The sequence below is a fragment of the Podarcis gaigeae genome (assembly GCF_964106915.1).
Source record: "Podarcis gaigeae genome assembly, chromosome: 7".
In the NCBI taxonomy this organism is placed as follows: domain Eukaryota; kingdom Metazoa; phylum Chordata; class Lepidosauria; order Squamata; family Lacertidae; genus Podarcis; species Podarcis gaigeae.
The window spans coordinates 69,265,489-69,284,195 of NC_139683.1; the positions used below are offsets into that span (position 1 = coordinate 69,265,489).

Genomic DNA, 18,707 nt, shown 5'->3' on the forward strand with positions numbered 1-18,707 from the left:
AATTGCCCATGGCCTCAACAATGCAAATCATTAAGCAGTTTTAAAAACCTACAGCACATATTTCAGGTTGCTTTCCCCTAAATTAGGCAAGTTTTTGTCTGTGTGTGTTTTGGAATTTATGGGTTTTTTACCTGCTGGACTCTGTACTGCTGTTTCAAACATATTGCTATGGTATCAGATGTAAAAGTAGTGTTCAACAGCTGCCTTTTAAATTGTAGTTATATTTTGAACAGCATTGTACATTTATGATAGGCAAGCTATATTGGTGCGGCCTTTGCCTACCACCAAAGTAACCTGTAATTAAATACACATGGACTTGTATATATATATATATATATATATATATGCTTTCGTAGATTTTCACGGGTACAGGAATGCAGGTTTTGGTGTCCTCGGGTGTCTTCCCGTGTAAAAGTTGGGGTGTCTAGGCGACGTTTCGACGAGGTCTCACTCGTCATCTTCAGGCTGGTGCTTTCGGCTTCTTGTTACTGGAACAGAGCGGGATCTCAATGTTTTATAGGAACTCAAACATTGAGATCCCGCTCTGTTCCAGTAACAAGAAGCCGAAAGCACCAGCCTGAAGATGACGAGTGAGACCTCGTCGAAACGTCGCCTAGACACCCCAACTTTTACACGGGAAGACACCCGAGGACACCAAAACCTGCATATATATATATATATATATATTTGCTTTCGTAGATTTTCACGGGTACAGGAATGCAGGTTTTGGTGTCCTCGGGTGTCTTCCCGTGTAAAAGTTGGGGTGTCTAGGCGACGTTTCGACGAGGTCTCACTCGTCATCTTCAGGCTGGTGCTTTCGGCTTCTTGTTACTGGAACAGAGCGGGATCTCAATGTTTGAGTTCCTATAAATACTGTAGAGGGGGTGTGGTGTCTAGCCTCCAATGTTCTGGGCAGAGAGGAAGTTCCCAGGCTAGTGTGCCTTTTCTTCTTTTGTTCCTTAATTACTTGAGAGATACCTTGAGTGATTTCTTGAGTGATATCCTGAGTACCACTTAGGGAAATCACTCAAGGTATCTCTCAAGTAATTAAGGAACAAAAGAAGAAAAGGCACACTAGCCTGGGAACTTCCTCTCTGCCCAGAACATTGGAGGCTAGACACCACACCCCCTCTACAGTATTTATAGGAACTCAAACATTGAGATCCCGCTCTGTTCCAGTAACAAGAAGCCGAAAGCACCAGCCTGAAGATGACGAGTGAGACCTCGTCGAAACGTCGCCTAGACACCCCAACTTTTACACGGGAAGACACCCGAGGACACCAAAACCTGCATATATATATATATATATATATATATATATATATATATATATGGGGCATGCATTTTCCCTCCAAGAAATCAGCATTATTGCTCTGGTCTGAAACAATCCAACAGCTGCTTGATGCTGAATAATTGAAGCCAAAGCTTTCCTATCCGTATACCTCGAATTCTGGACTTCCTTATTCATGCAGTCTTGCATTATACTTTCTATTAATGTTCTTTTGCAAAACAACAACATCCCACAATTGAACCCAGAATTCTTCTGTTTATGCTTTCCTCTATTATAGATATCTCTTGATTGCAGGCACAGTTCTTTTATGTTAGAGGAGCTAGGGACACTGTTGCACTTGCTACAGGCTGTTCATTTTAGGCAATTCATTGTGCACAGCATTCCTCACCAGTTCTGGTATTTGGTTCAGAGCTAATATTCCTCAGAATCTCAGCTTTGATTTAAATACATCCCATTTCTTGGCAAGATCCATTGAAGTCACACTGCAGGGTTTGGAGTGCTAGAATGTGCTCTAAATGGGGATGGCTTTGAAGGGTACCTTCGGCTGAATGGGGCACGGCAACAAGTGACTCATTTCCGAGGGCTAACTAAATGTACTTGAAAACTCATGAACCCTGATGGCTGTTTGGAAAAAGAAAAGAAAAAAGCCACTCTAGGAGGAAGCAATTTAGACTGAAGAAGTGGCCTGGGAGGTGATTTAACCTTTTCCCTATTCTCAACGTCGGCACTCCAAATCATCCCCCAAGCTGCTGCTGAATTCTCAATGCTTGCTTGTGAGGCACATTTGGAAACCTGCTAACCAGAAAGTGGCTTGGGGGGAGTAGTTTTTTTTGGGCTCTTTGGCACGAACAAGTGGGTGAGGAACATGTAAAACTCATCACCTGACACTTCTCTGTTCTGTATTGCCCTCTCCTAAAATAGCTTTTCTCCCCTTCCTTTGAAGAAATCCTGTTGGGGTTCATTACTCATGTTTGTGGGTAACATATAGTTAGGCCCTCAAAAATTACTGTACCTAAACTCAAATAGTTGCTCTCCAGCCTGTTGCTGGGCTCAATTTGAACAACTCTTATTAACTTTTACAATCCTGCGCAATATGAATCCAGAATTATGCTTTTTTTTTCATCTATGCTACCCTCAGATTCAAGATATTTGGAGGTTGTTTTGCTCAGGGCATTGGTGAAGCACAGCACATTGTTATAAGGAGCAGGGCCTTTTTATTAACGACTAATCCTGTGGCGCTGTGGGTTAAACCACAGAGCCCAGGGCTTGCTGTTCAGAAGGTCAGTGGTTTGAATCCCCGCGACGGGGTGAGCTCCCATTGCTTGGTCCCTGCTCCTGCCAACCTAGCAGTTTGAAAGCACATCAAAGTGCTAGTAGATAAATAGGTACCGTTCCGGAAGGAAGGCAAACAGCGTTTCCATGCGCTGCTCTGGTTTGCCAGAAGCGGCTTAGTCATGCTTGCCACATGACCTGGAAGCTGTATGCTGGCTCCCTCGGCCAATAAAACAAGATGAGTGCTGCAACCCCAGAGTCGTCCGTGGCTGGACCTCATGGTCAGGGGTCCCATTACCTTTACCTTTTAATCGTGTAGAACTCCCTGCTTATGAAGAATCATTTGGCAAGTTCACTATATTCCCCCCTGTAATTTTCTTATAAAAACATACAACACATCAAAATATCAAAAATGCATGCTCCTCATCCAACTTGAGGAGGAAGGGTTGGTAGCATGGCAGCTCTTGGTACTGGTGTGCCTATCAGTACCTGCTGTGGTACTTATGAAAGGTGTTGGTAATGTGGGTGACATTTGGAAGTTTACCACACCTCAACCAGTGTGGTGTATCAGTAGGTAAATGTAGGATAAATATGAACAATGATTTAACAATGATTAAATCATCATTTGTATTCATCCTCTAAATTCTTGTCCCTTGTGTTACACAAAAGTATATCTTTTTTAATTTTTTAAAAATCATCTTTTACAATTACCAATAATAGATCCATCTGAAAGCAAGGAAGTCCCTTCATACCTGAAATGCAGCTGGACTAAGATAGGATTATAGCTCCATTTTAATGTTTATACTTCAGATAAAAGCTGTATCACCTATACAACTGGAGAGATAAGATGGCTGACAGCACTAAGCTCCCTTCACTAAGCAATGCTGAAGGCTGCCTTTTCGACAGCCTGGGGCATTCTTCATGATTAAAGAGAAGTGGAGAGGAGTGAAGGTAACCCAGCGACTATTGCTGTTGTGCTTTGATTTTATTTTTTTCAAAAATAAAATAAAATACTGGAATAATGTTAACACTTACCATTTCTGTGTATATCTTAATAGTATTAAGCATCTCTCCTTGTAAGCAATTCAGACAGGAGTTAACTTGCCAAGCTGAATATGCATCATTCCAAAAGGGGGAAATAAGAAAAGCTTATGTGTAATCTGCAAACAGTGGAATACAGGGAAATAAGAAGCTCCCTTATACTTCTTTCCAAAGCTGGCAAAAGAGACAAGAGCAAGCAGTCTTCAACCACTGGGATGTGTGGGAATAGAAACAAGAGCTGACTGGGTGGCAGTTCAGTCACTACCACACACAGGTCCTCTGGAGAAACACAAAGGATAGGCACAAGGAAGAAAGTGCCTAGTGACCATTCTCCATGTTCTACCAACCCAACAACCCACCCTGTTACTGTGGCTATGGACATTACCAACCTGGTGCCCTCCAGATATTTTGGAACATGCAAGCTAGGGTTGATGGAAGTTGTAGCGCAAAACACCAGGTTGGAGGGAGGCAGGCTGGAAAATTCAGCCACTCGGCTACTAACAGCAACCAGGCACCAGGAACAAATAAGGAGAGGTCAGAGGGAGCAGACTGGCAGGGGTGGTGTTTTAAGCAAAATCTGCCCTTTTCCCCTTATGGGGTACCCAGGAACCTGTATAGAGTCCTTACGTAGGTTCCCTATTGGTAGGAGAAAATAATAGAGGCCAACCAGAGAATACTGAAAAGCAAAGCAGCTAGTAAGCCTGAGCTTTATTGATCTGCTGCAACAGGGTCCTCACTCACCACACACTGGAGGGAGAAGGAACCCAGAACAATGGTGCTCAAGGCCTTATATAGGCTTTTGAAATTGCCACCTCTACATCAAGACCACCCCGAGAAACATCATACATACATCACAGAAGGGGTGTAACCTAAGACCACCCCCCAGATACATCATACCTACATCACAGAAAAGGTGGTCCAAAACAGAAATTTGAATGTTGTTTTTCCAGTTTGCTAGGTTATCTGATTGCCTTTCCTGATAGTCTGTCACCCATTTAATGCCAATTACTCAATTCCTGAGACAATGGGAAGGCTCCCTGACCCCTCCCTCCCTCCTTGCAGGGAAAACATTTGGTCAGTTTGGGAATCAAAATGGTTTCAGGTCAGTCTTCCTGTGCTGATCTATGTACGTGCTTGGTTGGTACACTTATGAACATTACCATATATCTAAGACCTCAAAATTCCTATCACAGTGGTGGTGTTGGAAATGGAAGATGCAATGGGGTTTAGTGAGCAGGAAGAAGCTGGGGTGGAGAGAGGTCCTGATTCAGTGGCTGGAGAAGAGTGGGGACAGGAGACCGAGAAGAAGCAGGCTGCTGAAGAAACCAAGGAGTTTCTGCTGCGACCAGCTCCCCTCCCTGCTGCTCTCCCAGAACATGCAGAGAGATGAAAAGAGCAGAGAGACTGGTTGTGTGCAGACATAGTCTCCGATTGCTTGGAGAGGAGGAGACTTCTCACAACTGCGTCATTGGAGCAGGACCTACAGGGAAGAGTTACTGTTATCAGTAGGCCTGAACTGTTTTTGTTTCTTTGAATAAAGAGCTGACTTCACTCACACCAGTGGTTTTTTTTTGTTTTTTTTATGGCTGACCATCAAGTGACTATGGCTTCTGACATTGGTTGGCTTAAGGCAACAGCAACAAAAATCTCTTGCTCAATGTATATTTTAAAAGGGATCTGTTGCTTCATAAAAAGATCTATTGGAGTCAAAGTGCATTGTGGAAAATGACTTATTCTAGATCAGCCTTTCTCAACTGGGTACATCCTTTGGACTACAAAATCCATCATTCCCTTTCACAGTCTGCACTGATGGGCATTGTAGTCCAAATCATTCAGAGGGCACCAAGTTCAGGAAGGCTGGTCTAGACCTCCAGAGTCTTTTTTTAATTATTAAAAATTAATTATTAAAATGCTGAGAGTATCTAATCAAATACAATTATTAAAATGCTGAGAGTATCTAAAGCAAATACAACAGGGAGACAAATTAAACAGAGAAAGGGTGAGCTATTTTTAAGCAATCTCAGAGTTTGCTTTGTATCTGAGTTTCTCTCTTATATAAAATGATTAAAAGGGATCAAATCGTTCAAATAGCTCCCCAAATTCTAGACCTGCTTGAATGAGAGTAGGAGGGTGGGGAGAACCCTTTCACTGAAAAGATAATTGGCATATTAAGCTAATTTTTTTTATTAATGTAACACAATTTTAAAATACATCTTGTCTCACCCAAAGCCAGCATGGAAGTTTTTATGTCATTATGATGTGACTTCCCTTTTTAATAATTCTCTGCAGGATCTACCTTTTCATGGCAGAATTGAGGTTTTTATTCACTTATATTTATCCTGGATATCACACAGATTTTACATTGAGAAAATTGGATCCTTGACTTTTGAGAAAGGACTAAATCAATCTATTACCCTGGGTGGCTGGTGCTGTTAAAGCGGCTAGGCATGTGCACATAATCCCGAAATATGCACAGCAGGCTGCTCATTATCTGTTGAGCAGCTGGGCACATGCAGGTAATTGGGCAGCCTGCTGAGCAGATCTCTGGACTCAGGCCCAGAGGCACTTCATCTCTGGCATTCAACAATCCACTAGGGAGACTCTGTGGTAGAGCATCTGGTTTGCATGCAGAAGGTCCCAGGTTCATAGGGCTGGGAATGGCCCTGTCTGCTACCCTGGAGAGCCAATCAATGTAGACAATACTGAACTAGATGGTTAGACTGGTGTGGCTCGCTGTAAGGCATCCTCCTCTTCCTTCACAAGTCAATGGATCGTTTATTATTATTACCGTGCCAATGTGATTGCAGAAGATTGTGGCAGAGTACAACAGATACCTGGATCCTTCGGTCTCCACTGTGTGTGCACACACTTTAGAGCAGGACTAGGGTGGGAGTGGAAAATGTGTTGTTGTGCTCATGGTGGTGGTGGTGGTGGTGGTGGTGGTGTGTGTGTGTGTGTGTGTATAAATATATATATATATGATATGCAATGCCCAACCCAGGCGTAGGCAAACTCCGGCCCTCCAGATGTTTGGGACTACAATTCCCATCATCCCTAGCTAACAGGACCAGTGGTCAGGGATGGGAACTGTCGTCCCAAACATCTGGAGGGCCGGAGTTTGCCTATGCCTGGTCCAGACTCTTTACAGTGGTGCCTTGGTTCTCAAATGCCTTGGCACTCAAGCAACTTGGAACCCAAACACTATAAACCTGGAAGTAAGTGTTCCAGTTTATGAACGTTTATCAGAAGCCGAACGTGCTCCATTTTGAGTGTTACGCTTCTGTTTTGAGTGCCACACTTCCATTTTGAGTGTTACGCTTCCGATTTGAGTACCACACTTCCGTTTTGAGTGTTACGCTGAGGTCTGTCAGTTTTTGCTATTTATTTTGCATTTTTGTTTTTGTGGCTCTTTTTTGTTTGTTTTTGTGACTATGTGGAACCCAGTTCAGCTACTGATGGATTGATTGTGTGACTGCAGTGCATTGTTTATTGCTTCCATTTTATGGATCAGTGGTCTCATTAGACAGTAAATCTCATGTTAAATTGATGTTTTAGGGGTTGTTTTTAAAAGCCTGGAATGGATTGATCCATCTTGCATTACTTTCTATGGGAAAGCGCACCTTGGTTTTGGAACGCTTTTGTTTTGGAACGGACTCCCGGAATGGATTAAGTTTGAGAACCAAGGTACCACTGTATAGTCAAACGAACTTTACTTTCATAAACATATAACTGAGAAGAACACATCTACAATCTCATGCTTATTCACTTTGTTCCTTTCTCCTTATTAATTAACGTTTGAGGATCTTCCTCTGTCTGCTTCATCCCAGACAGACTACACCCACACACTGTCCTCAGCAACATCCAGAGAAACCTCTCTCAGCAGCCATTCTCCCCCCCCTCACACACAAACGAACAGAAAAAAAGTTAAAAATGACAGTTACTTGACTAACAGTCACAACAGAATAGAATGTCTCTCTCATGTGACTCATAGTCAGCCAATCACATGAGAGAGCTACTGCCAAAGGAAAAAAAAACCCATGCTAAAAAAAACATGCTAAACATTACCCAAGAATCCCTTCAGGATTCAGCCTCAATTTATCGGCTCACACCACCTACTCCATCACCTGCTCCAAGCACCAAACATCTCAAATGCCTCTCCTGATTCAGATGGAACAGAGAAACAGAACTGTATGCTGATGGTGCTTCTCTTCAGATCACCTGATGACAGCTCCCGGAGGCTTCAGGTAGATGTTAAATCGTCTTCTTTGGTGATCACTCGTAGCTGAGTAAAATTGTCTTCCATAGACATGGTTTTAACAATGAGTCTGTAAGTGACTGTGGAGGCCAATTCTGGACCCACACGTCCTTCCACAGTGGGGACATTGGTTTCCGGGCGGGAGTTGATCACAGTGTGGATTTGCCAAGCATGGCTTCTTCTTAGCACATTTTTCTCTTGCGTCCTGAGTTTGAGCATCTTCAAAGCACATGACACATTTGTTTCCCAGTTTTCAGTCTTTATACTACTTTTTTTAGATTTGCCTTGAGACAGTCTTTAAACCTCTTTCGTTGACCACCAGCATTACACGTTCCATTTTTAAGTTCGGAATAGAGTAGTTGCTTTGGAAGACGATAATCAGGCATCCACACAACATGACCAATGCAACCATGCTGATGTTGATGAATCATTGCTTCAACACTGGTTATCTTTGCTTCTTCCAGTACACTGATATTAGTTCACCTGTCTTCCCAAGTGATGTGTATTATTATTATTATTATTTTGTAAAAAGAAAAAGAAAAAGAAAAGATGTTAAATAGCATAGGGCACAAGACAGAACCCTGGTGCCAGAGGTGCCAGACAGTAGCCTGTCATAACTACTTTCTTGAAGGTCCCTGAAGATTGTAGCAGAACTACAGTGCCTCCAACCCCACATTTCCTGAGATGGTCCAGACAGATACCGTGGTCAACAGTACTGAAAGTTGGTGAGAGACCAAGAAGAACAAGCAGGGTCGCACTCCCTCCATCTCTTTCCTGAGAAACCATGGTAACCAAGGAGGTTTCAGTGCCATGACCAGGCTTGAGGCCAGACTGCAATGGATACAAGAAATCAGTTTCCTCTAAGCATGCCTGAAGGTGGACTGCTGCCACCTTCTTGAGCACTAAATTGCCCTTGCTATATTCACTCAAAGAGCTGTCATCATACCAAAAGTCCATTTTGTCCAGTCCTTTATCTTCAGTGGCAGCCAGCAAGTTTCTCCCAGATAGCTCACAGGCGAACGACTGATTCTCCATTTCTCCCTTGCATATACTAATGAGAGATCCTTAGTTTGGTGTGATTGCTTCATAAACTAATACATGATTTTCTCTCTCTCTCCTCGCCCCCCCCCCCATCCCCGGCTTGAAAATATGAAGGCACCAAAGGAAGAACATGTCTCATTATAAGATTCATTTTGTGTGATTGTCGCTTAATGTGCACGCAAGATAGCATGAAGGAAAACTTTAGAAATTACCCTCTGTTGCTTAAATGAATATGTGTGTGTACTTCAACTTCTTCCAATTTAGAGGCAGATAGTGTAAAACTAGTTCCAAGAATGTGACAGTTTTGGCAGTGATGCTTCATAGCACACCTGCATATTTCAAAAAGTAAGATTCCTGACACCTGCAAATCCAGATTGGAAACAAAGCCAGAAACCTCCCCCCAAAATAGTGCATTTTAAGCTTTAGGAGCTGTTTCTGCTGCTTTTTCCATTGCGTTGCCATACACCCGGGTTTCCCCTGACAATTTTCCTGACATTTGGTGAGCCTATACCTGTGAAATAGAGTTGAGAGTGGATTTCATGCTCGTTATTCAGCTCCTAGTGGCAAGGAGGAATGGAAGTATCTGCTTTATATACATTATTTACACAATGGGCTGCATGTGATTGGCTAATTCCGGAATTCTCCTGTAGGCCAATCAGGTTGTGGATTCACTTCCATCTGGAGCCGGATTGGGTGGCTCCTGCAGACCAATCATACTGCTGCATTGTTCTAGGACCAATCAGACTGCTGCATTCTGAATCCTATTCAACTCATTACATAACAACTGCCGAGAGAGAGAGAGAGAGAGAGAGAGAGAGAGAGAGAGAAAATAGATGTCTAAGCTGCTAGTTCCTAACACGAGTGCATCAGATAAATGTCTTGGATTCCAAGGGTGGAAAACTTTAAATGCTGCCTTCAGACATGGAAATCCATATGGGGTTTTCTCAAGGGAATACGAGGAACAGGTAATCTATGCAAACATGGTTGTCCACTATGCACTTTTGCTGCAGTGTCAATAAACAGAACTTAAAAGAGAGTGCCTTGCTAGCAAGGCATTATCTGTTATACGTTTCCCTACTTTCTTCAGTTCCTTGCTTTTTAAAAAAAGTTGTTTATTCATAAATAACCATGAAACATGTCTGTTCTACAGTTACCCGGAGATGGTTTTCGGTATTTTTCTTACTAGGGCTTTGTACATACTGTAACTTGATAGCACATCATTTCCCTCAAAGGTTTATGGGTGATGTGGTTTGTTGAGGATTGTTGGACTTTGTGAGGAGACTACAGTGCCCAGAATTCCTTGAGGGGAAGAATGTGCTTTGAGTGTGATTTCAAGGTATAGTGTGTACATAGCATAAGGTTAGGTTTGGACATCCATTTAATGAGTGGAGGTTGCTTTGTTAGAGCGAATATCATACACTTTTGCCCCCCAACCTCAATTGCCTTCAATCAGACGACGCCTAGCTGCCTTGCTGTTGGGTGTCTCCTGCTTAATCATAGAATTGTGTAGTTGGAAGGGACTCTGAGGATCATTGAGTCCAGCCCCCTGCAATGCAGGAAACTCAGGTAAACAACATCCATGACATATAGAAGAAGAGTTTGGATTTGATATCCCGCTTTATCACTACCCTAGGGAGTCTCAAAGCGGGTAACATTCTCCTTTCCCTTCCTCCCCCACAACAAACACTCTGTGAGGTGAGTGGGGCTGAGAGACTTCAAAGAAGTGTGACTGGCCCAAGGTCACCCAGCAGCTGCATGTGGAGGAGTGGAGATGCAAACCCGGTTCACCAGATTACGAGTCTAGCATTCTTAACCACTACACCACACTGGCTCTCATGCAGCCAACCTCTGCTTAAAAACCTTCAAAGAAGGAAAGTCCAAAAGAAGAAAGAAGAAGAAGAAGAAGAAGAAGAAGAAGAAGAAGAAGAGGAGGAGGATTTCATATCCCGCCTTTCACTCCCCTTCAGGAGTCTCAAAGCGGGTAACATTCCCTTCCTCCCCCACAACAAACACTCTGTGAGGTGAGTGGGGCTGAGAGATTTCAAAGAAGTGTGACTAGCCCAAGGTCACCCAGCAGCTGCATGTGAAGGAGCGGAGACGCAAACCCGGTTCCCCAGATTATGAGACTACCGCTCTTAACCACTACACCACACTGGCTCTCCTGAGGGAAACCATTCCACTGTCCAACAGCTCTCACTGTCAGAAAGTTCTTTCTGATGTTTGGTCGGAATCTCCTTTCTTGTAACTTGAAGCCATTGGTTCGAGTCCTACCCTCCAGAGCAGGAGAAAACAAGCTTGCTCCATCTTCCATGTGACAGAACTTGAGATGTTTGAAGACGGCTGTCAGATTGATTTTCTAGATAGTAATATGGTATTTGTAGGCAAGCCTAAACACACACACCACCAACAACAACAAAACAAACCCAAAACAAAAACCTTGCTGTAAAACAGATCTGAAAACTAAACAGTAAATGAATATAAAACTCCCCATATGCTCCCTTGAATTAATTAACAAAATTACCAGATTCAAGGAGGGGAAAACCCACACCTGAATGTAATGCTATGGTATAGGAAGATATCAGGCCTACACACATGCTCTGGAGAGAATTCTCTTTCTCTCACTTTCCCTCTCCCTCTCATCTTACTGTTCTAATGAATAAAGATAATCTGTGCTGTATAAGAAAGTTCACACCATCCCAATACTTGCACTTTATAAAACTTCAGATGTTGTGTTGATAGTGTCATTACATTGTGTAGTCATTAGGTGACACTAGATTGAGTTATACTAGGGACTCAGCCAGATTGTTAAAGAAAAAAACACCTTATGTGTGTTGTATATGCTATATAACACACCGACACCAGATGGCGCTGTGGAGTCCCCTCTTTCCCTACTGGATTTCCCTGTATGAGTTTACAACACGTTTCACTGAATTGCTTCTTTGACTTGTCTAGATTTAGCCCAGGTTGGAGTCAGGATTGGTATGTTGCTGTTCTGTTTTGATTAAGAGACACAATAAACTTCTTGTTTAGTTATCTGACTGGGATGCCCTAAACTTCCCATGACAGCTATTTATAATGCTGCCCATCAGATTTATTGAGAGAAAAGTACCCTTTACATATCACACTTCAGACACATGGCATTGCTTGTTAGTTTCTGGGTTTAAAAATACAAAATAAGCTTTTCTCTGTTTCTTTGCTTGATGTTGGCTTCTGCGTTATCAAAAATGTACTGTGCTGTTTTGTCTGCAGTGTGCTGCATTTAAATGGTCTTTTGATCAGATTTGGCCTGAAATCCACTGCTGTTTCCACTTCTTTTGTATTCTTTTCAAGTTGAAGCACCTAAATTTGTACCTGCATATTGTATTACGTACATTCCCCCCCTTCTAGGTTCTCCCCCCCTTTCTGTGCTGGCAAGCTGCTAGGAACAGACTTTTTATGGAGTATTTGATTATACGTTGAGGGAGAAACAGCTTAGCACCATGTTGTGTAATTAGAACTTCTCAATAAAATCAACTTTGTTTTGTAATATCATGTGTCCTGAATGTACAATTTGCCCTTTCCAAACAGAGAAGAGATAAGAACAAGGTTATTAGATGTTTGCCTTATTGCAATAATAGGAGTGACCACTTCTTCCAAGATACAAGCCCGTGAGTTAGTGGCTCTGGACCACAAAACACCTTGTGGATTTCATGGCTTAAATTTAATAACAATAAGAATAGCAATACAGTGGTACCTCGGGTTAAGTACTTAATTTGTTCCAGAGGTCTGTTCTTAACCTGAAACTGTTCTTAACTTGAAGCACCACTTTAGCTAATGGGGCCTCCCGCTGCTGCTACACCGCCGGAGCACGATTTCTGTTCTCATCCTGAAGCAAAGTTCTTAACCTGAAGCACTATTTCTGGGTTAGCAGAGTCTGTAACCTGAAGCGTATGTAACCTGAAGAGTATGTAGCCCGAGGTACCACAGTATTTCTTTATTTATACTCCACCCACATGGCTGGGTTCCCCCAGCCACTCTGAGCAGCTTCCACCAGAATATTAAAAGCACGATAAAACATGAAACATTAAAAACTTCCCTAAACAGGTACGTGGCCTTGGACTTCTATGATCTAAATCCAATACTCTCTCACTGCCTCACACTGATTTTAATGTGTACTCAAACTGGCAAGTTTACTCCATACAGCACACTCACACAACAGCTAAATTCTGGAAAAGCAGATCAAAATTGTTGTTGGGTTATCCCAGGAATGGGGAATCTGTGTCCCTCCAGATGTTGTTGGATTCTAACCCCCATCAGCCTCAGCCAATATGGCCAGTGGTAAGGGAGGATGGAAGTCCTAGCAACATCTGGTGAGCCATAGGTTCCATCTCCCAGGGTAATCTAACATCAAATGTATCGTCATCCTCTGAGTAGCCCACCAGCTTCCTCTCGCCCACCCTTAATGCCAGCCTGAATGGAAAGTTAGAGATCAGTTATCTTGCAGAATACCGCAGCCCTTTCAACAACAGCTTTCTGTTTCATATATTATTGGAACACTCCCACTTGATGGTACTAAGCCATTTCCTCAGGCACTGGACGCCTTTTTCTAGATTTGTCCCTTTGAGATCCATGCAGCTCTTTGGGGCTTTATGCACCCCCATCTTACTTGCGGTTTTACAAGAAGCAGCTGTTGCCTCTTCTTTAATAATCTTGCAGGTCGCTGAGGAGCCTGAGGGACCCCACCATCTGACATCCGCGCCAGCTTCTAAATATACACCTGCGCATCATGTTTTCTTGGGGCAATAGTAGAGCAATGGGAATCTTATTTCCTTTGGCACAGCTGCACTTTTATCTTTTGCCTTCAAAACTTTCTGTAATTCCCACAGTTTTCAGAAACTTGTTTATTACTGTTTATCATGTTTTTCAACACAAAAGGTCGGCTTCTATCCCTGCATAATGCCTCCGGTTTAGTTAAATGTGGCAGATCTAGGTGGATGTGCTTCCTGGAGACAAGGCTACATTCTGAAAATCACAAGATCGTGAGAAATCATAATTATATTTGTTGAAGTGCAAAAAGATGAACACCAAGGCACCATATCTGAAGCATTTGGGAACCATCTGCAGTTTGAGAGCTGCTATGTGGCCGTCAGGACTCATTTATTTTTCCGTTTGCATTCCAGACATTAATACCTGACTAGAGAGGATATTGTGACACACTTTGAGGTGTCAAGAATGAGACTTTGGGCTCATGTGTACTCTCCCTAACTCATCCCTCAAACCCCTCATTAAATATATGGTAAATGCCCAATTTGTGGGATCCTATGATCTCCAAGGGCAAATAGCAATAGATTGCACTTATTTGATCCCATTTATATCACATCTTTTTTCTTACTTGAAACTCAAGATGGCATCCATGGAGTTCCCATGGAATCTTCCATCTAGGCATTGAGTACACACAGATTTGCTTAGCTTCTGCAACATGGCTGCATCTTGTCTCCTTAGACCATGTCCTGGCTCATTTCTTCAACTTTCCCAGATTTTTTCTTTCTTTTTCTTTTCTGCTCTAATTCCCACTCAGGTGCTAACTCTTACTGGCCAGCTTTACTTATACATTATTTCTACAGCTTTCTGTTCCCTGCCTGGCGCATTGGTGGAATGCATGTAAGCATGCCCTGCCCCATTATGGCCTGTTACTTCCCACTCCGCCCCTGTTCTGTCCTACCTTGTCCCCGTTCTGCCTTTCTCCAGGTCCAAAAGGACCCATGCACTGACGATCACGCATTAATTGGACGTGCCTAAAATGATTGCCACCTGTCAATCCTTTCCCAGTCTCTTGGCCAATCAGATAGTGCTGTGTTTAAGTTTCAAGTTGTCATAGTTTGTTAGATTTCCTTCCCCTTAAATATGTTAAGGTCCCCACTTTTAAGTTTCTGTTCCCTAGACTGAAGTGCTGTGTGTGCACGTGTGTGTGTGTATTTGTGTGCAAGCATCCTGGAACTTTCTAAACTTTCTGCTCAGAACAGCCTGTTTTGTTCAGAAAAGAATTGAGCAACCAACACACAAAATGGTTGAACGGCTTTACAACAAGCTTCCCAACCTATTGCTCTCCAGATGTTGATGGACTCCAACTCCCATCAGCCCTAGCCAGCATGGCCAAAGAGATGCTGAGAGTTACAATCCAAAAACATCTGGGAAATGTTGGGTTGGGGAAGGCTACTTTACAACCAGTTAATTGGCATTATATCAGTCACATCACCCAACAATAGAAGACTATGGAGAACATAGCAGCCATCACAAAAGCCAGAAGGGTGTTTTGTGCAGGGAAAACCATTCTGTCCAAGCAAAGGAGGCAAGACAGCAACCTCACATCTTGTTTAATGGTAAGTAAGTCACAGGACTGAAGATGAAAATATTACAGATGTCTCCTTCAGTGCATATATATTGCATGTATTCAAGAAGACATAAGGCCTATATTTGGACCCTCACGTTTTAGACCTGGCTGATTCCAAAAGAGGATATGTCTTGACTCCTCTTCTACCACCAAAGAATGCTTGTTTGAAGATCAACATTTCCATAGTCCCCTGAAAAGCCACAGCAATGTGATGCCTTGAGTGACATGTTTATTAGTTGCAAAATATAGTGAATAAAAGTGAAGGAGAGACCTCAAATAGCTAGGCTGCTTGCCGTGACTGCAGATTGTATTTCCATTCTGTTTGATTGCCAAATAATGGTTGGTAGGTTATTTTGCAGTCTTCAGACACTTTCATGCAGCTTTCTGTGAGGGAAAATTACTCATCTCAGTCTCACTGGCATACCAAGGGAAACAGATATATTACTTCATGACCTCTGAGCAGCAACTCCTTCTATATGTTTTAATAAGAAATCTATTGGACTGGTTTTGAGGATGGATTCAGGAGACTAGTTTTCCCATTATGCATATATGTATATAAACATCACTGTTAGTTAAGGACCAGGTATAATTTCTGAAGGGCCCAATATGGTGGCCTCCTATAATTTTGAGAGCATGGTGACTTAACCATATGTTGGAGCTGTTTCAATAAACATATTCTTCATAGATACTTGTCTAGTACAGTATGAGCTTTAAAAAATGGTGGAGAAATGAACTAACTGAAACTACACCAAGTTCTGAGTTCCTGAAGAGATCAGTTCTAATTGCCACATTCTGTGTGACATTTGGTAAGTAGAACTAATCACGCCATGAACTCTCCCCATAAATTCCACAAGCGACATCACTGAATTCATATAACATTGCTGTATCCTGCTGTGTCTAAATGTTTCCATAGAACCTCCTGTTGCCTTGAGGCAAAGTGTGAGCCAACAAGGTATTCTTAAGCAAGTAGCAGCACATTAATCTGAATTTGAATCAGAGGTGGGGTACCTTCTTGGTTCCATGAGCCAGATCCTTATCAGGATTGACCTTGCAGGCCAAATGTGACAGGTGGGTGGGACCCCCAATGGCTATCACATGATTGACAGGTCCATTGTCCCTAGCAGCATGAGGAGTCTTGCTAGTCCTATGCTCTGTGCTTTGGGAAGCACTGAACATACAACCTGCAAAGCACTTTTGTCTCCTCTCCCCCAGGAGTGGGGCCAAAAAAGCCTGCATTTCACAGATTTTCTTTCCCTGCACACATCTGTTTCTTACTGGGAACTGAGAACAGCCAAACCTAACAGACTTTAACCGTTGCTCACCTGTCGAACCTTTGGGACATGCTGAACATACAGCTTCAAAAGTGCTTCTTTCTCCCTTCCCCTTTGAGGAAGAAGCTGGCCTTTTACAGGCTATTGGCTATGTGTGCCTGTTTTCTGCTTGGAACTGAGCAAAATTTAACCTCCACTCATCAGCTGTTGAGCAGGTGTTCTGTTCTGCTGCATTGATGACAGGTTCCTTTTTCCCGCTGGGAACATATCAGAGGCCCAACTCTTTCCAGCACTCTGTTCCCAAAGTGGCCAACCAGATGGCTAGGAGAAGCCCTTAAGCAATATATGAGGCCAGAGACCTTTCTCACACATGAGGGGAACAATGCCTAGTGCCTCTGATCCTAAAGGTAATACACAGCCCATCAGGACCAGTAGACACTGAAAGCCATGGATTTGTATCAATCTCCTTTCAAAGCCACCCAAGTAAGGCCTTAACTATACAGTGGTACCTCGGGTTACATACGCTTCAGGTTACATACGCTTCAGGTTACACACACCGCTAACCCAGAAATAGTGCTTCATGTTAAGAACTTTGATTCAGGATAAGAATAGAAATTGAGCTCCGGTGGCACAGCAGCAGCAGGAGGCCCATTAGCTAAAGTAGTGCTTCAGGTTAAGAATAGTTTCAGGTTAAGTACGGACCTCCGGAACAAATTAAGTACTTAACCCGAGGTACCACTGTATACCCTCTGTTAAATGTTCAGAAAAAGTCAGAAGCTCAAGGCAGTATAAGTTCCTCAACTACATTTATTCAACATTGTCAGTGACAATGGCTCACTCATAGGAAAACAAAAACCAAACTCACATGACTACTCAATAAAAGCCCCCACATGAACTGACTGTTGACAGTTGACAGTTGAAAGTGCATGCGCTTACTAGCCATTAGAACGTTCGTCTACCAACGCTTATATGATTGGTTAGAATGTGCCTTGTAACATAAAAAGTGTTAAACCCAATACATAACACCCTCCAAAATGAAAATAGGGACTTTCTAAGGAAAAGCGAGACACTCCAGAATCAAATCAGAAACTGGGACGGCTTCTGAAAATCTGGGACTGTCCCTGGAAAGTAGGGAAACTTGGAGGATCTGTTTCTATAACAGGCTGAAACTGAATGTGTACATTAGACTTTCTCAAAGGTGTTTCCATTTAATTTTTGGACTCTTGTCTTCATAGTGCTCACCACTGGCTTGATAGATGGAGAGGCATCATTAAACATTTATATATCACTTTCTGTATAGCAGGGAGCAGCATGCAAGAGGCCCCAGACTGATGTGTGAAGCCATTGCTAAGACATAGCATGATAGGAGTCGGGGACTGGGAGAATGCAATGTGGAGATTTCCCTAGAGAGTATGAATTATGAGAAACAAAACAGAAGTATCCTTTATTAGGTTAACTGATTTTGTAAATTGAGCTGGCACCATGGGAAAGGAGATATCTTTCATTGGAACAGCTGTTGACATGTGTGCTGCCACCAGGAGAAGTTGATTCAATGAAATGTATCACTTTACAGTCTCTATCTCATTCACTTTCTGCGGGCAAACTGTCTGCGCTAAAACCTGTAAATGAGCTTGATGACTGTGGGTGGAATCCTGCTTTCAGTGATGTGTGGGAAAGCCCTGTTGACTCCAGTAAGGTGTTTGAACGAGTCATGAGTGCTGCAATCCTAGATACATGTTCCTGAAAATAAGCCACAATGAGCTCATTGAGGCTTTATCTGAGTATTGCGTTGTTCTGTACGGGCACAAGGCTTAATTCACGAGGGGTAATCCAATTTTTTGGGGGCGGGTATCTTAATGAGAAACTACCTGTTTTGCACTTCTTGAATTGATATGTGTACCAGGCACAATGATATTTTGAAATTTGCACTTCTCCAAATTTTGCAATGCAGTTCTCCAACAAAATAAAGTATAAGGTAAAAGGTAAAGGTACCCCTGCCCGTACGGGCCAGTCTTGACAGACTCTAGGGTTGTGCACTCATCTCACTCTATAGGCCGTGAGCCAGCGCTGTCCGCAGACACTTCCGGGTCACTTGGCATCGTGACAAGCTGCATCTAGCGAGCCAGCGCAGCACACTGAATGCCGTTTACCTTCCTGCTGGTAAGC

The 18,707-nt window shown here is 42.8% G+C and overlaps 1 long non-coding RNA gene across 1 annotated transcript; it reads right to left on the minus strand.

Moving 5' to 3' along the window:
• Positions 1–13,029: 13,029 nt before the first annotated feature.
• On the minus strand, positions 13,030–17,031 carry LOC310848460. The gene is made up of 3 exons (XR_014566420.1): positions 16,593–17,031; positions 15,366–15,654; positions 13,030–13,901 (listed from the first exon to the last, which is right to left on the minus strand). It is a non-coding gene; the product is annotated as an uncharacterized lncRNA (long non-coding RNA).
• Positions 17,032–18,707: the final 1,676 nt, after the last annotated feature.